The 27,292-nt window shown below is 38.8% G+C and overlaps 1 protein-coding gene across 4 annotated transcripts in view; it reads left to right on the plus strand.

Annotated features, from left to right (window-relative positions):
• The window catches only part of TAOK1 (TAO kinase 1), a 149,543-nt gene that overhangs the window by 13,875 nt on the left and 108,376 nt on the right, over positions 1-27,292 (plus strand). Inside the window, exon 2 of one of the 4 annotated variants that reach the window (XM_033423321.2) lies at positions 21,587-21,699. The exons of the other annotated variants lie outside the window; for them this stretch is intronic. The gene's annotated coding sequence lies outside the window, so the exon portion shown is untranslated. The remainder of the gene's footprint in view (positions 1-21,586; positions 21,700-27,292) is intronic. 4 annotated transcript variants of the gene reach the window in all.

Raw genomic sequence — 27,292 nt, forward strand, 5'->3', positions numbered from 1 at the left:
GTTATTGTATTGTTCATCTCTGTTTGTTTGTTCTTTAATTCTTCTAGGTCTTTGTTAAACATTTCTTGCATCTTCTCGATCTTTGCCTCCATTCTTTTTCCGAGGTCCTGGATCATCTTCACTATCATTCTGAATTTTTTTTCTGGAAGGTTGCCTATCTCCACTTCATTTAGTTGTTTTTCTGGGGTTTTATCTTGTTCCTTCATCTGGTACATAGCCCTCTGCCTTTTCATCTTGTCTATCTTTCTGTGAATGTGGTTTTTGTTCCACAGGCTGCAGGATTGTAATTCTTCTTGCTTCTGCTGTCTGCCCTCTGGGGGCCATATCTTTTTAACTGTTTAATTGAGGCATAATTAATGCAGCAAAGTGTATAAATATTAAGTGTAAGCTTGTTGAATTTTTGCAGATGTATATTCTCATGTAGCCACCGTGCACAACAACATATGGAACATTTCTAGCATCTCTTACGTTTCTTGAAGGGCCGTTGCTGTGCTCCTATTTGATGTGAAAATCATATAAAAGCAGGGGTGTGGTATCATCAGATTTGTGTTTTAAAAAGATTACTCTGGAGTTGTGGAGAATAGATGGGCAAAAATTACACATAGGGAGTTTGGTTATAAGGTTATTAGAGAAGTCTAAATAAGGAGTAGAGCTGACATGATGGATTTTAGAGAGACTAAGGTGGAAATATTGATGGAATCAAGGGTTTACTAGAGGTAAGGGACAGGATATGTTGAGAATGACTCTTGGTAACAAGCAGTTCAAAGATTTCAGTGACTTTTAACAGGACAAACATTTTTTGCTTGACATGATGTATGTGTAGTGTGGGTTTGTGGGGGATTCTGTTTGATCTCACTACGTAGGGTCTCAGACTGATGGAGGCTCCATCACATGGTTCCATGATCTCCGTGGCAATGGGAAGGAGACTGTTGCTAATAACTTATTGGCTCTTAAAGTGTCTACCTAGAAGAGGGTCATGTCGTTTTGGCTTATTGTTCATTGGCCAAAGCAAGTCATATGGTCTTAAGAGATTTCACAGAGAGGGTAAGAAAGTGCAGTATGTCCTGAAGGGGAGAACTGAAATATTTCAGCTATGGTAAATATATGTCGTTTTGATTTACAGCTTATTTAGTCAGTTAAAAAGTGAATAATATTGAAATTTATGGTAAGAATTTTAGTAGTAACAAGAGCCACCATTTATTGAGCATTTACTGTGTGCCAGGCACTATTTATGTATTTTAAGATATATTTTTCATTTCAGTTTTTTACAACATCCCTGGAAGGTAGATGGCAGTTGCATTTTATAGAGGGGAAACTGATGCTCATGAGGTTAAATAACTTAAGATCACATAGCCAGGAGTATATGTAAAGCCTGAGCTAGTTGTACTTTATTTGGTTGAGTAGAACCTTCTTGGCAGTAGGGTAGAAGGAGGGAAAAAAACCCAAAACCTCTTTGATTGAATAATCAATCAAATATTGTTAATTCGACGTGTTGTTAATTAGGCTTAAATGAATTAACAGTGGTATTGTTCTTGTAAATAACATTTTGTCCTCCAAGATTTTTCTGAAATTTCACAAGTGTAGACTATTTAATTGCATTTTAAAGATTCACAGATTAGAAGCTGCTGTTTGTTATTCATTTATTCTGTTTTTTACCGCCTTCTGTCTGATTCCTGCGTATATTGCTCTACTTAACCTGTTCTCTAATTTTTTTTAAAATAAATTTATTTATTTATTTTTGGCTGCGTTGGGTCTTCGTTGCTGTGCGCGGACTTCCTCTTGTTGCGGCAATCGGGGGCTACTGTTTGTTGCAGTGCATGGGCTTCTCATTGCAGTGACTTCTCTTATTGCAGTGGCTTCTCTTATTGCGGTGGCTTCTCTTGTTGCGGAGCATGGGCTCTAGGCTCGTGGGCTTCAGTAGCTGTGGCTCGAAGGCTCTAGACCGCAGGCTCAGTAGTTGTGGTGCACGGGGTTAGTTTCTCCGTGGCACGTGGCATCTTCCCAGACCACGGCTCGAACCCGTGTTTCCTGCATTGGCAGGCAGATTTTTAATCACTGCGCCACCAGGGAAGCCCTTGTCTAATTTTTTGATTGTGAGAATCTTTCGTCAGTTCTTTGTATCTGAAATTCTAGTGTATGTGATTTATCTCTCTATTACTACCCTTAGTGAGAATTTCCTTTCAGGTATGTGAATTGCTAGTCATGGGGATGTTGGTAATTAGAATAAGAGGGAGTCTGGCTGTTGGGAATAGAAAATTCAAGTAGAAGGCTGAGTCAGGAGTAGGGATTTTTGTAAGAAAACCTTAGGAAAGATTAAAGGAAACAAGTAAATCTGATCTGTAAAACTGTCTTCTTACCTCCATTGGAAGGAAAGGGCTTATTTTTGAGAAGCTGACAGTACTTCAACATGAAGTTAATGGGCAGAGCTAAAGCTCTCTGTAGTGGGCAAGGTCTGTGAAAAATAAGTTAGTCAAAGCATTTCCATCATCCAAGCTGTCCTTGCATCCTTGGACCATGGTTGGCCTTTGGAAAATCAACTTTTGCCTTAAAAATTTTAAAGTCCTCAAATAATGGAAAAAAGTTAAATTGTTTAGAATAAGTTGTAACAATACATGATATAAAATTCAGAAGGTACAAAAAGATGGGACTTTCCTCGCCGTCCAGTGGTTAAGACTCTGAGGTTCCACTGCAGGGGGTGTGGGTTCCATCCCTGCTCGGGGAACTAAGATCCCACGTACCACGAGGCGCGGCCAAAAAAAAAAAAAGAGAAAAAAGAAAAATACATAGTTAGCAAATTAACTGTATGGTGTGCATAGCTAATATTGGATATATAAATGTTATTAGTATTCTCTTAGTCATTTAGTGTGTCCAAAAACATATGAAAAAAACGTTTCTAAGAGCATAAATCTACTTGTGACGTCAGTCCTCCTGACCCTGTTTTCTTTTTTATATCTCAAGTGCCTAAAACATCAATTTGTTTATTAGGTAGATTTTCAGGGAGCAGGACTTTGACTCTCAGAGAGGGAGACTCTCTCTCTGTTTGCAAAACACTGTGTTCAGTGTTAGAAAAAAAAATGTTCATAAAAGACAGGTTTAGAATTCACAAAAATAAATTCATGTGTGGTCCTTTATGCCCTCTGTTTCTTTGTAATACTTAACACTATTTACCATCTCCTTCCTTCTTAAAAATTTTATTTTACTGATTCTTCTTTCTGACTGCCCCTAACTGTAGATGTCTCAGCAGTTGATACTTTTCTTTCTCTCTCTGCTCCTCTTTCTCTCTCTGCTCTTTCCAGTGCCTCTCCCATCCCCATCCTATATGCCCAACTGCCTGTCTGAGATGTCTTGTACTTCTTGGATATCTATAGGCACATCAGGTTCAACACATCTAAAATGAACTCATCTTTTTCATCCTCTTTCGCAAAAGGTTCCCCTTATTTACCCACCTGCTTCAATGCTAATAACACTTTTTTTTAAAGTCAGCTTACTTTACCAAGGTATAATTTACTTGCAGTAAAATTCACACATTTTTAGCGTAGAGATCAATGGCTGTAACCATCAACCTAGTGAAGATGTAGAACAGTTTTATTTCATCTGAAAATTCCCTAGCAATCAGTCTCATTCCACTCTTATTCTTAGGCAGCCAGTGATGTGATTTCTGTTACTATGAATTAGATTTGTCTTTCCTAGAGTTTCGTAGAAATGGAATCACACAATATGTGGTTTTGTGCTTGGCTTCTTTCTCTTGGCATAATGTCTGTGATACTTATCCATTTTGTTGCGTGTATCAGCAGTTCATTTCTTCTGTTCCTTAGTAATATTCCTGAGTTTGGAGATACCATAATATATTAATTCACTTGATTGATATTTGAATCTTTTCCAGTTTTTGACTTTTTTTTTTTTTTTTTTTTTTTTTTTTTGCGGTAAGTGGACCTCTCACTGTTGTGGCCTCTCCCGTTGCGGAGCACAGGCTCCGGACGCGCAGGCTCAGCGGCCATGGCTCACGGGCCCAGCCGCTCCGCGGCATGTGGGATCTTTCTGGACCGGGGCACGAACCCACGTCCCCTGCATCGGCAGGCGGACTCTCAACCACTGCGCCACCAGGGAAGCCCTGTTTTGATTCTTTTAATCTCTTTCCTCACCTATATTCATCCAACAGATTGTGAAGTCATGGGGTTTCTTCCTTTGAAATATGTTTAACCCTTTGTTCTCTTTTCCAGGGATCTTTTTTTTTTTTTTTTGCGGTACGCGGGCCTCTCACTGTTGTGGCCTCTTCCGCTGCGGAGCACAGGCTCCGGACGCGCAGGCTCAGTGACCATGGCTCACGGGCCCAGCCACTCCACGGCATGCTGGATCTTCCCGGACCGGGGCACGAACCCGCGTCCCCTGCATTGGCAGGCGGACCCTCAACCACTGCGCCACCAGGGAAGCCCTTTTCCAGGGATCTTTAACAGTGTTGTGAGAAGCTTTTTTTTTTTTTTCTTGAAGCCTTATTTTAGGAGTAAGGGATAGAAGGGTGATTATGCAAATGGAGTCCTTGCTGAGTGAGGTTTATAGTCAGGTGGAAATGCTGACTGAAATTGGTGAGAAGATGGTACTGACATTGAAGGATGGGGAAAAGGAATGTTGCTGCTGAATGCTCTCTATCCCTGGTAAAGCACTGTTTTAGTCCCTGTTTTTGTTGGTAGGTTGAGATTGCCATTTTTTAGCTTGTTTTGATTTTTGTTTTGTTGTATATTCATGGGTATATATGTAGTGTGAGTGGTGAAAAAGAAAGGTTTTTTTCACGGATATTCTCATTATGTGACTACTTAACCCGGGCCTTGGCTTCATCATCGGTAAAATGGGGATAATAATTAATACCTGTCACATAGCGTTGTTTAGAAGATCAGGTGCGTTATTATATGTAAAGCTCTTAGAACAGTACCTGGCATGTTGTGTTCTATCAGTGTTAGCTAGTATGATTACCTTAATTCTAAGTTACTTAAAAGGCTGTCTTTTTCTCTCCCATTTCAGTTCCTCTTACATATTAATGTAAGATTTATCTCCTAACACACCACTCTTTGGCTACCTGTTCAAAGCTATAAAGCTGCTGTATTATTTGGCAACTATTTGTGTGTCCTTTTTTTCAATTGTGGTAAAATATACAAACAGTAAAGTGTACAAATTAAATTTTACAAATGTATCTACCACTCAGACTAAGCTATAAAAGTTTCTAACATTACAGAAGCTTCCCTCTTGTCTCTTTCCCTTCAGTAACCACTCCTCCCACATCTGTTTTGACTTCTTTACCATAGATTATTTTTGCAAATATGTCCTTTTTAATTTTTCATTTATTTTTAAAAATATTTATTTATTTGGCTGCATCGGGTCTTAGTTGTGGCAGGCGGGATCTTTTGTCATGGTGAGCAGGCTCTCTAGTTGTGGCGTGTGGACTCAGTAGTTGTGGTACATGGGCTTAGTTGCCCCGTGGCATGTGGGATCTTAGTTCCCTGAGCAAGGATCGAACTTGCATCCCCTGCATTGGAAGGCGGATTCTTAACCACTGGACTACCAGGGAAGTCTCTGTCCTTTTTTAAATTGAGGTGTAATTGACATACTAGTATCAGGTGTACAACATGATTTGATAGCTGTATGTATTGTGAAATCATCACTGCAGTAATTCTAGTTAACAGTTGTCACCATACATAGTTACAGATCGTTTTTCTTGTAATGAAAACTTTTAACATCTACTCTCTTAGCAACTTTCAAGTATGCAATACAATATTATTAACTAGTCACTCTGCTGTACATTACATCCCTATGACATTTGTTTTATAACTGGAAGTTTGTACCTTTTGACCCACTTCACCCATTTTATCCACCCGCAGCCCCTGCCTCTCGCACCTGCCAATCTATTATGTGTATCTAGAGCTCCGCCCTACACCCCAATTCCACATATAAGTGAGATCACATGGTATTTGTCTTTCTCTGTCTGACTTATTTCACTTAGGGTCCATCCCTGTTGTTGCAAATGGCAGGATTTTCTTGTCTTTTTATGGCTGAATAATACTCCATTTTATATATGTGTGTATGTATGTATCGCACATTTTCTTTATCCATTCATTAATTGATGGACACTTAGGTTGTTTCCGTTATCTTGGCTGTTGTAAATGTTGCAGTGAACGTGGAGATGCATATATCTTGTAGTATTTTCATTTTCTTCAGATAAATACCCAGAAGTGGAATTGCTGGATCGTATGGTAGTTCTCTTTTTAATTTTTTAGAACCTCTGTACAGTTTTCCATAGGCTGCCTCAATTTACATTCCTACTAACAGTGTGCAAGGGTTCCTTTTTCTCCACATCCTTGCCAGCACATTTCTTTTCATTTGGGTAATAGCCATTTTAACAGATGTGAGGTGATATTTCATTGTGGTTTTGATTTCCATTTCCCTGATGATTAGTGATGTTGAGCAGCTTTTAACCTGTTGGTTAAAGCAATTAACCAACAGGTTAAAAGCTGCTGCAACAGGTTAATTGAGCAATTAACCTGTTGGCCATCTGTATGTCTTCTTTGGAAAAATGTCTGTTCATATCCTCTGCCCATGTTTAAATTGGATTGTATGTTTTTTTGCTCTTGAGTTGTACGAGTTTTTAAAAATATATTTAGGATATTAACCCCTTATCAGATATATGATTTGCAAATATTTTGTTTTAATAAATTTATTTATTTATTTATTTTTGGCTACTTTGGTTCTTTGTTGTACGCGGCTTTCTCTAGTTGCGGCGAGCAGGGGCTGCTCTTCGTTGCGGTACGTGGGCTTCTCATTGCGGTGGCTTCTCTTGTCGTGGAGCATGGGCTCCAGGCTCACGGGCTCAGTAGTTGTGGCTTGCGGGCTCTAGGGCACAGGCTCAGTAGTTGTGGTGCACAGGCCCAGTTGCCCTGCGGCATGTGGGATCCTCCCGGACCAGGGCTCGAACCTGTGTCCCCTGCACTGGCAGGCGGATTCTTAACCACTGCGCCACCAGGGAAGCCCGCAAATATTTTTTTCCTGTTCTGTAGGTTGTCTTTATTTTCTTGTTGGTGCAAATAATTATTTGTTTAATTTTAAGCTTATCTGTGATTGGCCCCTCCATATCTGTGCAGTCTTATTTCCCATTACTGCTCAGCACACAGATTTTATTGCATCTGCTCTGCCTGTGTTCATGATGTCCCTTGGATGCCCTTCTGATCTCATCTGCCCTTTTCTCCCTGTCCATTCAAGTGTTCTTCCATGAAATTGTCCCCAACTGTTCCAGCTTATATTGTCCTTGTTCTTTTTTTTTTTTTTTTGTCCCCACCACACAGCATGTGGGATCTTAGTTCCTGGGCCAGGGATTGAACCTGTGCCCCCTGCGGTGGAAGCACAGAGTCCTAACCACTGGACTGCCAGGGAATTTTCCCTGTCCTTGTTCTTATCTAAGTACTTTTTGGCTCATTATCAGTATCCCAGTTTAGTACTTAATGAGATATTCTCCTTTTTTGTAATTACGTAATTGTCTTAACTTTAGTGGGACAGTGGTTATTTTCTATTTCTCCCGTATGATGCCTAACATAGTATACATAGGACTAATTGTTGATGAGAATCTAATTGAATTTTTAAAGTTTAAGTTCTCCTAAGTGTTGGATAGCAACTAGCAGTCGTAGTAGACAGCTTGACAGTGAACTAGGACAACTATTTATAAAACTACACAAAGTAGGGCTTCCCTGGTGGCGCAGTGGTTGAGAATCTGCCTGCTAATGCAGGGGACACGGGTTCGAGCTCTGGTCTGGGAGGATCCCACATGCAGCGGAGCAACTAGGCCCGTGAGCCACAACTACTGAGCCTGCGCGTCTGGAGCCTGTTGTGCTCCGCAACAAGAGAGGCTGCGATAGTGAGAGGCCCGCGCACCGCGATGAAGAGTGGCCTCCACTTGCCACAACTAGAGAAAGCCCTCGCACAGAAACAAAGATGCAACACAGCAAAAATAAATACATTAATTAATAAACTCCTACCCCCAACATCTTCAAAAAAAAAAAACTACACAAAGTAAAAAGCACATCTTCATGAACCTATGTAGATCTTGAGGCTATTCCAGTGTATTAGACTGCAGTAGAATGTGAAATTTAGAACTGAAAGGATCACAGAGATAATCTAATTAGGTTATTCTTACCCCCTCCTTAATGCTGAACCCATGGGAATTGCCTTTGTGAGTTCAGTAGGTCTGAACTTCCTGAGATTGTATGTAATTTGCCATGTATATATGTGCACACGTGCATTTTTCTGTGGTGATAATCTGTAGCTTAATTGGATTTTCACAGGTATCTGTGGCTCTAGAACTGTTAAATATCCTGTGATCTAGCCAAAATATGACATTTCACAGATGAGACAACTGAGGCTCGGAGATAATTAAGACATAAGACGCTTACTCATATAGTCATTGTTATTCACAGTGATGATCCTGAGTCAACAGGAAAATATTATGTTCGGTGTGCTTTTCTTTAAAAAAAGAGAAACAAGACTGTATGGAAGATTCTAATACAGTTAGGAAATGTTTCTGTCCCAGATGGTTAAAACAAACTTTTAAAAAATTGAGATGAAATTCACATAACATTAAATTAATAATTTTAAAGCGAGCAATTAAGTGACGTTTAGTACACTCAAAGTATTGTGCAACTACCACCTCTTTCTAAGTTCCAGAGTATTTTACTTACCCCAGAAGCAAACCATTTACACATTAAGTAGTTGCTCCCTGTTTTCCCCTTTTCCTGCTCCTGATAACCACCAGTCTGTGTTCTGTCTCTGTAGATTTACCTATTCTCAGTATTTCATATAAATTGAATCATAGAACGTATGTATCTAACTTCTTTCACTAACATAATGTTTTGGAGGTTCATCCACATTTAGTACTTCATTCCTTTTTATGGGTGAGTAATATTCTGTTGTATACAGAATTGTATACACAATTTATCCGTTCATCTGTTAATGGACATTTGGGCTGTTTTTACCTTTTGGCTGTTGTGCTAGTGCTGCTGTGAACATGTGTATACGTGTACTTCTTTAAGTACCTGTTCTCAGTTCTCATGGGTTTATACCTAGGAGTGAAATTGCTGGGTCATACAGTAATTCTCTGTTTAACTTTGAGGAACTGCAAACTGTTTTCCACAGTGGCTGAATGCACAGGGGTTCCACTTTCTCCACATCCATTCCAATAGTTGTTATTTTTCATTAACCTTTTTTTTAATGATAAGCCATCCTCATGGGTATGAAATGCTACCTCTTTTGCTTTTGATTTCCATTTCCTTAGTGGCTAATGATGTTGAACATCTTTTCATTTGCTTATTGGCCTTTTGCATATCTTCTTTGGACAAATATAAACTTTTGATTCTCAAAGAATATTTTAGTTACCAAGAAAAATCTTTGAAGATGTAAAATATTTGGTGTTACTGTATAATTAAGTGCCAAACTGGTACAAATACAACATACTATGCGTAATTAAAAGATGTGGGGCTTCCCTGGTGGTGCAGTGGTTGAGAATCCGCCTGCCGATGCAGGGGACGCGGGTTCGTGCCCCGGTCCGGGAAGATCCCACATGCCGCGGAGCGGCTGGGCCTGTGAGCCATGGCCGCTGAGCCTGTGCGTCCGGAGCCTGTGCTCCGCAACGGGAGGGGCCACAACAGTGAGAGGCCCGCGTACCGCAAAAAAAAAAAGGAGATGTGGTGAGACTAGTTTAAACTTTGAGTTTAAAACCCCTTCTAATATTGTGTACAATTATAAATTTTAATGCAGATAAAGTAATTTGGGGGCTTTTCTCACTTCAAATATTTGAATATTGTCCTCTGACTTGGCATTGAAAGATGTTCGTTTGATTTTGTGCATGAAAAAAAGCACATTTGAAGTTATGCATATCAAATTACTTGATTTCAGGTGACTAACATAAAAACATATAATACATTAAACAGACAATAAAAATAAGCAGATGAAAATAAAGGTAGGATACTAAGATAAGTGCTGTAGTAAAATACACTGAAAGTATCCATGATGTTCACTTTTTTTTAGCTTTATTGAGCGGTAATTGATATATAAATAATTTCACATATTTAGTGTATACATTTTGATGAATTTGGACATAAGCATACACCTGTGATACCATCACCACAACCAGAGTATCCATCACCTCCAAAAATTTCCTTATGTTCTTTTGTCGTGTTATTTGTTTGTTTAGTCAACTAAACTTCAGTTTTAAAAAAAAGCTGAAGGTTTCCCTGGTGGCGCAGTGGTTGAGAGTCCGCCTGCCGATGCAGGGGACATGGGTTTGTGCCCCGGTCCGGGAAGATCCCACATGCCGTGAAGTGGCTGGGCCCGTGAGCCATGGCCGCTGAGCCTGCACGTCCGGAGCCTGTGCTCCGCAATGGGAGAGGCTACAACAGTGAGAGGCCCGCGTACCGGAAAAAAAAAAAAACAAAAAACTGTTGAGTAAAATTTTAAAAAATGATTCAAGATTTTAGTTTCTCTCTTTGGAATTAAATTCAGTACCTTGTTTGGTACTTTAGAGAGGCAGATTTGAACTCATTGATTTTCTAAAAGGGGTATGCTTCTTCAAAGTAGGGTGATCTTTTACTTGTCTTCTATTATTTAATAAGTATTTGTTAAGTGAAATTTCAGTTGTTCGTATATTTGCCTTCCCACTTAATCATTTCTGAATTCCCACATCTAGGAAAGGGCCTGGGACTTGGTAGCGGCCTAGTAAATATTGAATGAATTTGGTTTACTGGTTGGTTTTTTTTTTTTTTAATTAAGTTATTTATTTATTTATTTTTGACTGTGTTGGCTCTTTGTTGCTGTGCGTGGTGGGCTTTCTCTGGTTGCAGCGAGTGGGGGCTACTCTTCGTTGGGGTGTACGGGCTTCTCATTGTGGTGGCTTCTCTTTTTGCGGAGCATGGGCTCTAGGTATGCGGGCTTCAGTGGTTGTGGCTTGCAGGCTCAGTAGTTGTGGCTTGTGGGCTCTAGAGCTCAGGCTTCAGTAGTTGTGGCTTGCGGGCTCAGTAGTTGTGGCACACGGGCTTAGTTGCTCTGTGGCATGTGGAATCTTCCCAGACCAGGGCTCGAACCTGTGTCCCCTGCATTGGCAGGAGGATTCTTAAGCACTGCACCACAAGGGAAGCCCTTCTGGTTGGTTTTCATGTTGTCTAGTTGTGTCAAATGAAAGCAAGTTGGTTCAAGCTTGACAAATAAGAATGCTTTATCTACATGAAGTTCCTCTTCCCACATGAGTTATTATATATATTTGATATTGGCACTTGGAGCATTATTATACCTTATTGTTAATGATTTGCTAAGATAATTATATCCTTTAATGTATGGTCAAAACTGACATATCTCCCCCTAAAGTTTTACACATTTTAAAGGATATTTTGCCCCTCTTTTTTGGTAATCGTCCTTTTACTTAAAGAAGTATTACAATAATTGCTTAGAATAAAATGCATCTCTCAGTTTGCTAATATTCTGGCATACCATAAAAATTCATTAACTACAAAGGAATAGGTATTGTGAAAATTTAATATTTCTTCCATAGGATTATTTATAAAAATCAAAGTAAATGCTGGAATATCATTTTAATACATAGCTGTTGGGTAAGGGCTTATAAGTTTGGTGATTTTACTAGAGAGTCAGGAATTCTTTTTTTTTAAATTTTTATTGGAGTATAGTTGATTTACAATGTTGTGTTAGTTTCAGGTGTACAGAGGAGTGAATCAGTTATACATATACATATATCCACTCTTCTTTAGATTCTTTTCCCATTTAGGGCATTACAGAGTATTGAGTAGAGTTCCCTTTGCTATGCAATAGGTCCTTATTAGTTATCTATTTTATATGTAGTAGTGTGTATATGTCAATCCTAACCTCCCAATTTATCCCCCCCCTTCCCCCCTGGTAACCATAAGTTTGTTTTCTACATCTGTGACTCTGTTTCTGTTTTGTAAATAAGTTCATTTGTACCATTTTTAGATTCCACATATAAGCAGTATCATATATTTGTCTTACTCTATCTGACTTATACTTCACTCAGTGTGACAATCTCTGAGTCCACCCATGTTGCTGCAAATGGCATTATTTTGTTCTTTGTTATGGCTGAGTAATATTCTATTGTATATATGTACCACATCTTCTTTATCCACTCCTCTGTTGATGGACATTTAGGTTGCTTCCACGTTTTGGCTATTGTAAATAGTGCTGCAGTGAACATTGGAGTGCATGTATCTTTTCGAATTATGGTTTTCTCTGGATATATGTCCAAGAGTGGGATTACTGGATCATACGGTAGTTTTGTGTTTAGTATTTTAAGGAACCTCCATACCATTCTCCCTAATGGTTGTACCAATTTACATTCCCACCAACGGTGTAGGAGTGTTCCCTTTTCTCCACACCCTCTCTAGCATTTATTGTTTGTAGATGTTTTGATGATGGCCAGGAATTTTTTGTAATTTTTTTCTCAGTTTTATTGAGATATAATTGACATGTAATGTATTTTTTAAATTTTTGTAATAATTTTTGTCTTACAGAAAAGTTACAAAGTTAGTAGAGTGTTCAGGTATGCCCTTCATCTAGCTTTCCCTAATCTTTCGTAACTATAAAATAATTACCAAGACAAAGAAATCAACATTGTTATAATCCTGTGATCTTAACCTCAGCCCTCCTTTGAATTTTACATTTTTTCACTAATAACCCTTTTCTGTTCCAGGACTGCACTCTGCAGTTTGTTGTAAGACCTTGTTCTCCTCCAGTCTGTTGGTGGAACCTCAGTCTTTCCTTGTCATTCATGACCTTGATTTTTTTTTTTAACCTTGCCATGTTTAATGAGTACTGGTCAGTTACTTTTAAAATGCCTCTCAATTTGGGCTTCTTTGGGGACTTCTCTGGTGGTCCAGTGGTTACGACTCTGTGCTTCCATTGCAGGGGGCACGGGTTTAATCCCTGGTCGGGGAACTGAGATCCCACATGCTGCGTGGCATGGCCAAAAAATTAAAATACACACATTTAATTAAAGTACGTTACAACTGGGGCTTCCCTGGTGGCGCAGCGGTTGGGAGTCCTCCTGCCGATGCAGGGGACACGGGTTCGTGCCCCGGTCCGGGAGGATCCCACATGCCGCAGAGCGGCTGGACTCGTGAGCCGTGGCCGCTGAGCCTGCGCGTCTGGAGCCTGTGCTCCGCAGCGGGAGAGGCCACAGCGGTGAGAGGCCCGTGTACCGCAAAAAAAATAAAAAAATAAATAAAATAAAATAAAATACGTTACAACACTAACAAAAATTTGGGACTTCTTTGGTGTTTTCTCATGATTAGACTGAGGATATGTTTTTGCTAAGAATATTGCAGAGTGTATTGTGGCCTTCTCAGTGCATCATATCAGGGATATGATACATGATGTTGGTATGTTTTACTGTTGATGTTAACGTGGTTTTTTTGTTTAAGGTGGTATCTGTTGGATTTCTCTACTGTGATTTTCCCCTTTATAATTAATAAATATCCTGAGACTGTGTGTTTAATAGTACTTTTGTCAAAACTAAGAAAACTGACATGAAACAACAAGGTCTTACTGTATAGCACAGGGAACTATATTCAATATCCTGTAATAAACCATAATGGGAAAGAATATGTATATATATGTATAACTGAATCACTTTGGTGTACACCGTGAAGTAACACAACATTGTAAATCAACTATACCTCAATTTAAAAAAAGAAAGAAGGAAACTGACATGAGCATATTACTTACTAACTCACAGACTTTATTTGGATTTCACCAGTTTTTCCATTAATGTTCTCTTTCTGTCACAGTCTCCTCTGGAATATGATAGTTTCTCGGTCCTGTATGTCCTTCTTGTTTGGAAGAATGTCCGCCAGTCTAGGTTTGTCTGGTGTTTTTCTCATGATTAGCCTGAAATGATGGGTTTTGGGGAAGAATACTGTAGAGGTGTAGTGCTTTTATTTTTTTTTTTGGCCTTGCTGCGCGGCATGTGGGATCTTATCGAACTGCACCCCGTGTAGTGGAAGCACGGAGTCTTAACCAGTAGACCGCCAGGGAAGTCCCTTAGTGCCTTTCTTATCACGTCATATCTGGAGGTACAAGATAGCCACATGACAACACTGATGATGTTAGCCTTCCTCGCTTGGTTAATGTAGTGTTTGCCAGGTTTCACCACTGTAAAGTTACTAATATTCCCTTTCCCTACTCTGTTCTTGGGAAGTGAGTCACTAAGTCTAGCCCATCCCTTAAATGGGGAGGAGATTCATGTGATTTTGGTTTGCATTTCCTTGACGTCTCTTCATGTGCTTACTTGCCATCTATACTTTTCTTCAGCTAAGTGTCTGTTCAAATTATTTGCCCATCTCCATTTTAAAATTGGGCTGTTTGTTATTATTTAGTTATGATTGTTTGTTATTATTTAGTCATGAATTATTTATTTGTATATAAGCCTTTTATTAGGTAGATACATGTTTTGCCAGTATTATCTCTCAGTCTGTGGCTTGGTTTTTTCTTAACAGTATCTTTTAAAGAGCAGAAGTTTTCAATTTTGATGAAGTCTACTTTATCAGTTTCTTTTATGGGTTGTGCTTTTGGTTTTATATCTAAGAAATTTTTCTATAAACTAAGGTCACAAAATTTTTTTAATGTATTTTATTTATTTATTTTTTGCTGAGTTGGGTCTTTGTTGCTGCTCACGGGCTTTCTCTAGTTGCAGAGAGTAGGGGCTACTCTTCTCTTCGTTGTGATGCGCGGGCTTCTCATTGAGGTGGCTTCTTTGTTCGTTTCTTGAGCGCGGGCTTTAGGCGCGTGGGCTTCAGTAGTTGTGGTGCACGGGCTTAGTTGCTCCGCGGCATGTGGGATCTTCCCAGACCAGGGCTTGAACCCGTATCTCCTGCATTGGCAGGTGGATTCTTAACCACTGCGCCACCAGGGAAATCCCTGTTATTACCTTCTTTATGTTTGTGTTTAATTTGCTCTTTTCTTGTTTGTTTAAGTTGGAAGCTTGCGTTACTGATTTCAAATCTTTTTTCCTTTTTTTTTTCTTTTATATTTTGGCTGCACTGCACAGCACGTGGGATCTTAGTTCCCTGACCAGGGATCGAACCCACGTCCTCTGCATTGGCAGTGAGGGGTCTTAACCACTGGGCTGCCAGGGAAGGTACCCTCTTGTTTTCTAATATAAGGATTTAATGTTATGAAATTTCCCTTTAAGTACTTCTTTAGCTGTGAACCAGAGTTTGGTATATCATGTTTTCACTTTTATTCAGTTCAGAATATTTTCTAATTTCCTTTGTGTCCTGCTCTTTGATTAATCATGTCATTTAGAAATATGTTGTTTAATATACAGATATGCAGCAATGTTCCTAATTTAATTTTTAATTTAATTCTGTGTGGTCAGAGAACACACTCTGTGTGAATTTAATTCTTTTATATTTACTGAAACTTGTTTTATGGTCCAGTGTATAGTCTAGATTGGTTAATGGTCCATAAAGCTTAAGAAGAATATGTATTCTGCATTTATTGATGGTGTGTTTTTTAAATGTGAATTAGGTCAAATTATTTTGAGTGTTAAGTTTCTGTATACCTGTTGCTTTTCTGTACTTGCTCTCTCAGTTATAGAGAGGAATGTTGAAATGTCAAATATAATTATTCATTTCTCTATTTTTCTTTTCAGTTTTGCTTCATGTATTTTGAACCTTTGTTATTAGGTGCATACCCATTTAGGATTGTTGTAAATTCTTGATGAATTGTCCTTTTCTCATTTTGAAATACCCCTTTTTTTCTTTGGTAATTTTCCTTCTCTGGAAGGTCCTTTGGTAATATGGCTACTCCAGCAATCTTTAAACATTTTTTGAAGATTGTGTTAACATATGCATAACACAGAATGTACCATTTTAACCATTTTTAAGTGTACAATTCAGTAGCATTAAGTACACTCACAATGTTGTGCAACCAGAGCCACTATTCGTATCCAGAACTTTATCATCCCAAACAGAAGCTATGTATCCATTAAAAAATAACTCCCATTCCCCCTCCCCCAGCTTCTGGTAATCTCTATTCTACTTTTTGTCTCTGAATTTGCATATTCTAGGTACCTCATATAAATTGAATCATACAGTATTTGTCCTTTTGTGTTTGGCTTATTTCACTTAGCATAATGTTTTCATGGCTGATTCATGTTGTTGTATGTCTCAGAATTTCATTCCTTTTTAAAAGCCTGAATTATATTTCATTGTATGTATATATCACATGTTTATCCGTTCATCTGTTGATAGACATTTGGGTTGTTTCCACCTTTTGGCTATTGTGAATAATGCTGTTTCCAGCATTGGTATATGTATCTTTGAGCCCCTGCTTTCAATTCTTTTGGGTGTATACCTAAGGCTACCCTGGTACCCTTAACAGTGTTTGCATGGTATGTCTTTTTTAAAAAAAATAAATCTATTTATTTATTTTTGGCTGTATGTGGGCTTTGTTGCTGTGCGCAGGCTTTCTCTATTTGCAGCGAGAGGGGGCTCCTCTTTGTTGCGGTGTACGGGCTTCTCATTGTTGTAACTTCTCTTGTTGCGGAGCATGGGCTCTAGGTGCACAGGCTCTAGGCACACAGGCTTCAGTAGTTGTGGCACGCGGGCTCTAGAGCTCAGGCCCGGTAGTTGTGGCGCATGGGCTTAGTTGCTTTGCGGCATGTGGGGTCTTCCCAGACCAGGGCTCGAACCTGTGTCCCCTGCCTTGGCAGGTGGATTCTTAACCACTGCACAACCAGGGAAGCCCTATGAGAGACATTTTTAGGTACATAAGATTCAAAGATAAATAAGGTAGCTTCTTCCTTTAAGGAACTCACCTAGTGGTTAGGTGAGATAGATATGTAAACAAATAATTCAGTACAATGAGATGATGTAAGTGCTAATTGAGTATAAGCAAATTTAATGGAGGTATCACTCACAGAGAAAACCAATTAATTTTGCCTGGAAGAAGAACTGGGTTGGGAAAAGTTTCCCAGTGGAGATGACAACCAGAAATTGAAATGGAGAGGAGTTTGGCATGAAGTGTACTTAATAATTTTGAGCACTGTGTTTTCTGCACATAATTCATTCAGACCTCACAAAATCCCCATGACATAGGTATTATCATTTCCCCTACTTTAGAGATGGGAAAGCTGAGGTTAGAGAGATTAAGTTACTTGCCCAAGAAGTTAACTGCCGACAGCTAGTATGTTGGCAGATCCAGTTTGGGGACTTAAATAATATGATTTCAGAACCTGTGTTTTTAGTCACTGTGTGTTCAGAGCTCTGTAGAAAGAGGAGCATAGTGATAAACTGAGAGGCTCATGTCGTCAGAGCACTGGAGGTTGGAAGGAGATGAGGCTAAAGAGGTAGGTAGTGTCAGACCATTCAGTTTCTTGAATGTCATGGTAAGGATTTTTGTTTCAACCAAAGTAAAGTGTAAAAGCATCGAGCACTTAAAGAGAGGGAATGACATAATCAGATTTGCGTTTTGAAAGGTCATTCTGGTTGTAGTAGATGAAATGAATTGGAGGGGGGCCGAGAGTGGATGCAGTGGCACCCTTTAGGAGTTTGTTATAATAAGTAGCCCGGGTAAGGTAAAGTAATAGCCTGGATAGAATAAGTAGGTGATTGTGGAGATGGAGGAAAGTGGACCGATTTAAGAAAGATATAAAAGGACAAAACTACAAGACATGATGATGGATTGGGTTATGAGTGAAGGAAAGGGAAGTGTCAAAAAATAACTCTTAGGTTTCTGAATTGTCCAGTTGGATACATTAGATTGGTTCATTTTATTTTATATTTGACGCACAGAAAGAAGATTGATTATGTTGTTGATTGATTATGTTATCTAATCTAAGAGGTTAGATTATGTTGAGTTAGAAGTGTCTTTGAGTTATTCAAGTGGAGATGTCAAACACATGGTGTTAATAGTACCTTTGAACTTTCTATGTAGTGAATAAATAAGCTTGCTCATTCTTTTGTTCCTAATAACAACTTTTTCAGGGCTTCATCACAGTTGTAGTCTCTTGAGTTACTGGTAATAAAAAAGAAAGTAAATAGAGTTTGACTCTTAATCATTAGAGCTAATAAAAGAATGTGGAAAGATTCTGCAGTCTAGAAAGCCACAAGGCAAGTATATTAGGACAGTTCTCCTTTGGAGAATGACAGAACCAAGAATAGATCCTGGAGAAAGACTAGTGAAAAGAAGGCACAAAGTGCTAATCTAAGTCTAAAATAACAATTTAAAAGTAATCTCTTTTCAATATTGAAGTTAAATATTTCCTTCCTTTTGGTAACAAAGGAACTATTCCTGGCTTATCTAAACTACAGTTACCCAAATTACTGTAGATCTGCAATGGGAATAGCTATACCGGAAGGGAAGTGTTTTCTCTTTATTTCCCCATCACATTTGATGATGAGCTGATAAATCACCACAGTTTTGCTTTATATATTTGGGCATATTGGGTATTTTAATTATTTTAAAATTTTCTTGGAAAACAAAAGAGGTCTGATGAATAGTTCTTAAATAAGTTAAAAACTATTCTCAAGTTGTTAGATTTTTATTGTTGAGCTTAGATCAGTGGTTCCTCTTTACCAGAAAATATATTGCCGCTCTTGAAAGTACTGTGATACTGAACTAACAAGACTAAGCTTTTGTTGCAGATTTTTAAACTTCTAGGTATTGTAATATTGGCATTTGTGTTACTGATATTTTAAAGTTCTCTGGAAAAAAAGTAGTTTTAAAAGTAATTCATGTATAGGGACTTCCCTGGTGGCGCAGTGGTTAAGAATCCGCCTGCCAATGCAGGGGACACGGGTTTGAGCCCTGGTCTGGGAAGATCCCACATGCCGTGGAGCAACTAAGCCCGCGAGCCACAACTACTGAAGCCCGCGCGCCTAGAGCCCGTGCTCCTCAACAAGAGAAGCCACTGCAATGAGAAGCCGGCACATCGCAATGAAGAGTAGCCCCCGCTCGCCACAACTAGAGAAAGCCTGTGCACAGTAACAAAGACCCAACACAGCCAAAAATAAATAAATAAATTTATTTTTTTAAAAAGTAATTCGTGTATAGATGTAGACCATTTGGAAGATAAAAACCTGATTTTTTACCACCTAGAAATATCACTGTTTGTGTATTTTTCCTTTACTATTGCTTCTCTGTATCTTTAATATGTAGGCAGTATATGGGGTAGTAGTTAAGAATGGGGATTCTAGAATTAAACCTCCTGAGTTCAGATTTCTGTTCTACCACTTATTAGCAGTGTGATTTTAGCAAATCACTTAATTTCTCTGAATCTTGAGTTTCACATCTTTAATGTGGGGATAGTAAAAGTAAACATTATTGTTTGCTTTGTGCCAGGTACTTTGCTAAGTATATTATATGTAAAATCTTAATTTTCATAACATCTCTACTTAGGAGCTACTTAGTGCCTTTAAGAGGATAAATTAAATAATGGATGCAATATACTTAGTATAGTGCTTAAGGCACAATAATGTGCTTAAGGCACATTACTTATTCTTTTTCAAAATTGCATTTATACAATATAGTCAACCTGTTATTAAAGCTTTTATTGTGGCAACATCCCCATGCCATTAATATTCTTGGAAAATGAAAATTTTTAAATGGCTTTAAAGAAGTTCATCAAATGGATTCATTTAGTCACCTCTCTAGTGATAAAGATCATTAAATGGTGTTATGAACATATTTTTATGATTATTTCTTTAATTCCCAGAGGTAGAATTGAGTCAAAGTGCAGGAATATTTTTAAGGTTCTTTTTTTGTGTGTGTGTGCTATGTTGGGTCTTCGTTGCAGGTTCTTGATACCTTGTCCTGCATTGCTTTCCAGAAATGTGAATCAGTATACATTCTTATTTCTCATACATTCTTTTTTAAAATATTTATTTATTTATTTGGCTGTGCCGGGTCTTAGTTGCGGCACGCGGGATCTTCATTGCAGCATGCAGGCTCTTTAGTTGTGGCATGCGGGATCTGGTTCTCTGACAAGGGATCAAACCTGGGCCCCCTGCATCGGGAGCGCAGAGTCTTAACCACTGGAGCACCAGGGAAGTCCCTATTATTATTATTGTCTGAGTAATTTTACTTCTTGTCTTTGTTTCCTCAGCTAAAAGTATAGGCTTTACTTCCATGGTTTCTTGCAGTTCCAAATTCTATTTCTGTAACCCTGGAGTAGGGTTAAGTTTTAAATTATTGTAGGTTGATTACTTTTTGTATCTTTGATGCCATTTTAGCAGTCTTTGACAGCTAATTAATTTCAGTGGTTTATCAGATTAATTATATGGAAAAGTAAAGAATGTTTATTTAGTTCATATTAAAATGAAAAGAGACTGACCAACAAACTCCAAGTGTTTGTGAGGATGTTAACAACATATATTGCTGGTGGGAAAGCAAAATGTTGTGGCCAGTTCGTACTTAGAAAGTTAAATGTATGTTTACCAGCAATCCCTATCCTAGGAATTTACCTAAGATAAATGCAAACACATGTGCTAACAATGACACATACAAATAATGTTCATAACAGCTTTATTCATATTAGCCAGAAAATGGAAAAACTCAAGTGAACATCAACTGAAGAATGGATAAACAAATTGTATTATATCCATACACTTGAATGCTACTCAGCAATAACGTCGATGAATCTGAAAGGCATTATACTCAATGAAAAAAGCCAGCCACCAAAGGCCGTATGATTCCATTTATAAGAAGTTCTAGAAAAGACAAAACTATAGTGACAAAAATTGGACCAAGGGTATTGGGAACTTTTTGGGGGTGATGGAAGTATTCTTGATTGTGGTGGTGATATCAAGACCGTATATACATATATCAGAACTGTACCTTTAAAATGGGTGGATCTTACTGAATGTAAATTATACCTCAGTGAACCCTATTTGAAGGTATTTAGAACAGTTATTTGGGTTCAGTAGCAAATTAATATTTATTGATATATACCAGAGAACTATATAATTGGTATCTTACGATTAACGAATTTGCAATATTATTAGAAAGAAAATACAGTTTACAGAGTCGTTATATCTCTTAGAAAATAATACTGAACCTCAGATACAAGTATGGTCAGTTCTGCTATAACACAACATGTGTGTTCCTAAAACAATCACCATGTTATGCTAAATTATGTAGTGAAAACTACAGGGCTTATGGGAAAAATGGGGTTAGGAGCCCAACACTCAAAAACTTTAGTGTCACATAAAAAAAGATAGGAACCTAATAAAAACAGCATAGTTTTACACATGTTAAATGATTAATAAATATATAAATATTACAATAAATACAGAACTTACTGAAAGAGACCTTAGGTTTGTTGTGGAAGTTGATTTAGTGGGAGTTATTGTGAAGTGACAAAAGACAGGTTATCTAAAATCAGATAGAAAACTTTAACACCAGATGTGGTTGGGCATGTATATAACACATGCGGTGAACTAAGGTAGCTAATATATGTTTAAGGTGTGTGTGTGTGTTTTGTTTATTCTTATATGGCTTGGTGTTTTAAAATGTAGGTTTTACTATTTTTCAGGTATGATGAGACCAACAGTTCAGAAGATGACTGTCATTGAAAAGATAGTTTGTTTCAGTTCCCAAGAGGAGGTGGGACACCAAGCCATCTAAGGCCACACAGGGAAGCACCAGGTTGGTCAGGAGGCAGAGGGAGCAGGAGGAAAATATGGCAAGAGCCTTTATTGTGGTTTCTGTGGGAGGAACTGGGCGAGGCAGGTTAAGCAGTTTTAGGATTGGCTACTTTTAATAATTCAGTGGTCTCTGAGCTATAGGGGCTGTCCTAAGGAAGGGTCTGGTACGTGGCCCTGGCGTGATTAGGGCAGGGGAATACTGGCCTGGAGTGTAAGAGCTAGGTAAAAGAGGTAGTTGGAAATATGGATTTTGGATTGATTGGTTTACATATGAAAGATATGATCTCAGGTTAGTTGTTTGCTGTCTCTAAGAATTGACTGGCCCTGAGAGGACCAGAACATTGAAAATACAGAAAATAAGAAAACACAATTAATAGACTTGGTTCAGCTGGGTGCAGTTTGCTGCACTCATCTAGTGTTTCTCAGGGATGAAATTGCACGTAAGTAAATGAATAATTCACATTGTACTACAATTGTTTTAAAAATAAATGTTATAGCAGAACTGACTGTACAAAGTAGGATACAGTATTTGAGTCACCATTCCCTCCTTTGCAAAATTAATCATGCAAATTCTATTATATAGATTTTACATTAGTGTAATTCCTTGGGACATGACTGTATTTGTAAGCAAAACAATTTAATGGTAGATTTGATCTTGGGAAAGTAATCACAGATTTAAATTTAAATTTTAACTTAGAGAAAAATTTTGTCTTAAAGTACATGCTCAGTGTAATTCAAGCAATTAAGCTGGGTAATATGTGGGGGTGAGAGACAAGATGGTGGAGTAGAAGGACCTTGAGCTCACCTCCTCTCCCGAGCACACCAAAATCACAACTAACTGCTGAACAAACCATCAATAAAAAAGACCGGAACCTACCAAAAAGGTATTCTATATCCAAAGACATTAAGAAGAAACCACAATGAGACAGCTGGTAGGAGGGGTGCACTTGTGATATAATCAAATCCCATACCACCTGATTGGGCGACCCACAAACTGGAGAATAATTGTATTTCAGAAGTTCTCCCATAGGAGCGAGAGCTCTAAGCCTCACGTCAGGCTCCCAAGCCTAGGCGTCCGGCATCGGGAGGAGGAGCCCCCAGAGCATTGGCTTTGAAGGCCATTAGGGCTTGATTACAGGAGCTCAATAGGACTGGAGGAAACAGACTCCACTCTTGGAGGGTGCACACAAGGTCTCGTGCACACCAGGACCCAGGGCAAAAGTAGTGATTTCCTAGGAGCCAGACCTACCAGCTGGTCTTGGAGGGTCTTCTGGGGAGGTAGCGGGTGGCTGAGGCTCACCCTGGGGCATGGACGCTGGTGGCAGAGGTATCGGGTAATGTTCTTCTGTGAACTCTTGCTTGAGGCAGACATCTTGCTTGGGTCATTAGCAGCAAGACCTGGCCCCACCCAGCAGCTTGTAGGGTCCAGTGCTGGGATGCCTCAGGCCAAACAACCAACAGGGTGGGAACACAACCCCACCCTTTAGCACACAGGCTGCCTGAAGACTTCCTGAGCCCCCAGCCACCTCTAGACACAGGCCTTGACATGGCCCTGCCCACCAGAGGACCTAGACCCAGCTCCATCCACCAATAGGCAGACACTGGCCCCTCCCACCAAGAAGTCTGCACAAGCCTCTAGACCAGCCTCACCCAGTAGGGGGCAGACACCAGAAGCAAGATGGGTAATATGTAGGAAGCAGATAGATTTGAAGTTATTTTGAAATCTACATGGAAATAACTGTTATATGCTTAATAAAATTATTTTTATTTTTTAAAAAATGAATTATCTGCTTTTATAATTGGAATGAGTTTAAAAATATCCACCCGTACCTAAACTTGCATAGAGTCTTAGAAATAAATGAAATGATAGGGTATTTAAATAGTCATTCAACAAACTGTTCTTTTTTTGATTGGCTGTGTAAAACTGTTAGGCTCTATGTATGCAGGAGCTCTAGAACCTTATGATACTGCCTGGGAATATAAGGCATGTAAACAACGAGATTATGAGCTATTTGTAATGAGGTGGATAGACCTAGAGTCTGTCATACAGAGTGAAGTAAGTCAGAAAGACAAAGACAAATACCGTATGCTAACACATATATATGGAATTTAAGAAAAAAAATGTCATGAAGAACCTAGGGGTAAAGCAGGAATAAAGACGCAGACCTCCTAGAGAACGGACTTGAGGTTATGGGGAGGGGGAAGGGTGAGCTGTGACAGGGCGAGAGAGAGTCCTGGACATATACACACTAACAAACGTAGTAAGGTAGATAGCTAGTGGGAAGCAGCCGCATGGCACAGGGATATTGGCTCGGTGCTTTGTGACAGCCTGGAGGGGTGGGATAGGGAGGGTGGGAGGGAGGGAGATGCAAGAGGGGAGACATATGGGAACATATGTTTATGTATGACTGGTTCACTTTGTTATAAAGCAGAAACGAACACACCATTGTAAAGCAATTATACCCCAATAAAGATGTTAAAAAAAAAAAACAACGAGATTAAAAATATGTATTAAAATAGAGATACAAAATGAAAATTTATATAGTAAAGAGAAAGGAATCACTAATTTCAAATTGAAGTTCTGAAGCTGTATTGGAAATAGTAGGATAGGTTGGTTAAGAATGTAGACAGTATTTCAGGTGTCATGGAGGCTTTTGCTGGACATTGCTATGATTAAGGGATAGATACACTAAGAGAAAAGACTGGAAAGGAAGGATTTGGCCAGATTGTGGAGTTCTTGAATGCCTTATATACCGTTTGAACTTTATTCTTTAAGTGTTATGGTATTATTTGAATTTAATAAAAAGGTGAGCAGTAATTTTGTGACTTTTCTTAAGAATTTCCTGGGAATACCCTGGTGGTCCAGTGGTTAGGAATCTGCACTTCCACTGCAAGGGGACATGGGTTTGATCCCTGGTCAAGCAGCTAAGATCTCACATGCCGCCCAGCATGGCCAAAAAAAAGAATTTCCTGCCTTAGTTTGTACTTATATATATTAATGAAAAAATTAGAGAAACAGTAAGAAAGATGAATTGGAGAGAATGAAACTACAAACAGTCCAGATAGGAGGTACTGCATTAGTCTAGGTGAGATATGATTAAGGCCTGAACTAGGCTACCCACAGTGAATGGAGGAGATGCAAGTCTGTTGGGTTTACCAATGTATTAGCTTGATGTTAGAGGAGAAAAAGAGGAAGGGAAAAAAATTAAAAGGTCACATCTAGTTTTTTGGGTTTTTTTTTTAAACATCTTTATTGGAGTATAATTGCTTTACAATGGTGCGCCAGTTTCTGCCTTACAACAAAGTGAATCAGCTGTACACATACACACATCCCCATATCTCCTCCTTCCTGCGTCTCCCTCCCACCCTCCCCATCCCACCCCTCTAGGTGGTCACAAAGCACCAAGCCGATCTCCCTGTGCCATGCGGCTGCCTCCCAGCAGCCATCCATTCTACATCTGGCAGTATACACAAGTCCATGCCACTCCCTCACTTTGTCCTAGCCCACCCCTCCCCCTCCCTGTGTCCTCAAGTCCACTCTCCACATCTGCGCCTCTATTCCTGTCCTGCCCCTAGGTTCTTCATAACCATTTTTTTTTTTTTTTTTTTTTTTACATTTCATATATATGTCAGCATACGGTATCTGTCCTTCTCCCTCTGACCCACTTCACTCCGTATGACAGAGTCTAGGTCCATCCACCTCACTACAAACAACTGAATTTCGTTTCTTTTTAGGTCACATCTAGTTTTCTGACCTCGGAGACACAAGGAATAGCCATGCCATTATCCTGGGTGGGAAATGCAAGATGGATTTGCTGAGTGGAATTGTGGGGTCATGTGGTAATTCTGTGTTTGGCTTTTTGAACTGCCAAACTTTTCCACAGTGGCTGTACCATTTAGCATTCCTACCAGCAATGTGTGAAGGTTCCAATTTCTTAACATCCTCCACAACACCTGTTATTTTCTGCCTCTTTGATTATAGCCATTCTAGTGGGTATGGTATGGTATTTCATTGTAGTTTTGATTTGTAATTAATAATGATGTTGAGAATTTTTTCATGTGCTTATTGACCATTTGTGTATCTTCTTTGGAGAAATGTCTGTTCAAATCCTTTGCCCATTTTTAATTGAGTTATTTAATTGGATTAACCCAGTTAACAGTTCTTTTTAAAAATATTTATTTATTTGGTTGCACCAGGTCTTGGTTGTGGCATGTGGGTTCCTTAGTTGAGACACACAGCCTCTTTAGTTGTGGCATGCAAACTCTTAGGTGCGGAATGCGTGTGGGATCTAGTTCCCTAACCCGGGATTGAACCTGCGCCCCCTGCATTGGGAGTGTGGAATCTTAACCACTGCGCCACCAGCGAAGTCCCAAGAGTTCTTTATATGTTCTGGATACTAGACCCTTATCAAATATATTGCTTGCAAATATTTTCCCCCCTTCTGTGGGTTGTCTTTTTACCTTCTTGATTGGTGTCCATTGATGCACAAAAGTTTTTAAATTTTGATGAAGTCCATTTTATCTGTTTTTTCTTTGCGTGTGCATTTGGAATCATATCTGAAAAACTGTTGCCTAATCCAGGGTCTTGCAGGTTGTCACCCATGTTTCCTTCTAAGGGTTTTATCGTTTTAGCTTTTGCATTTTTGGTCCATTTGGATTTAAATTTTATATATGGTGTGAAGAGGAGGTCCAAATTCATTCTTTTTTGCATGTGGATATCCAGTTATCTCACCAACTTTTGTTGAAAAGACTTCTTTTCCCACTGAATGGTCTTGACACCTTTGCTGAAAATCATTTGACCATATATGTATGGGTTTATTGTCCCATACATTTGACTGTAAATATGGACTCTCAGTTGTTTTCTGTTGGTATATATGCCTATCCTTATGCCAGTTCCACACTGTCTTGATTACTGTAGCTTTGTAGTATGCTTTGAAATTGGGCAGGGTGAGTCTTCCAATTTTGTTCTAAATCCTTAAAGATTGTTTTGGCTATTCTGTGTCACTTGCAGTTACACATGAATATTAGAAAGAACTTGTTCATTTCTGCAAAATGACAGCTTGGAAACTGTTAGGGATTACTTTGAATCTATATATTAGTTTAGGTGGTATTACCATTTTATGTGTTCCAATCCATGAACACGATGTTGTTCCATTTATTTAGGTCTTTAATTTCTTTCAACAATGTTTTGTCATTTTCTAAGTCTTGCACTTTGGTTAAATTTATTCCTAAGTACTTTTAAAATATATTATTATTAATATTTGTTTTATTTTAGTGACATTGTAAATGGAATTGTTAATTTCATTTTCGGAATATTCATTGCTAGTATATAGAAGTACAACTGATATTTGTGTATTGATATATCCTGAAACTTTGCTGAACTCATTTGTTCTAATAGTTTTTTGTGGATTCTTTAGGTTTTTCTATGTATAAGATTATGTCATTTGTGAAAAGAGATAATTTTATTTCTTTTCCAGTCTACATGCCATTTATTTCTTTTTCTTGTCAAGCCCTGACTTGAACTTCCTGTACAATGTTGAATAGAAGTATTGAGAGCCACATCCTTGTCTTGTTCCTGATTTTAGGGGGCAAGT

The sequence above is a fragment of the Orcinus orca genome, chromosome 19, assembly GCF_937001465.1.
Source record: "Orcinus orca chromosome 19, mOrcOrc1.1, whole genome shotgun sequence".
In the NCBI taxonomy this organism is placed as follows: domain Eukaryota; kingdom Metazoa; phylum Chordata; class Mammalia; order Artiodactyla; family Delphinidae; genus Orcinus; species Orcinus orca.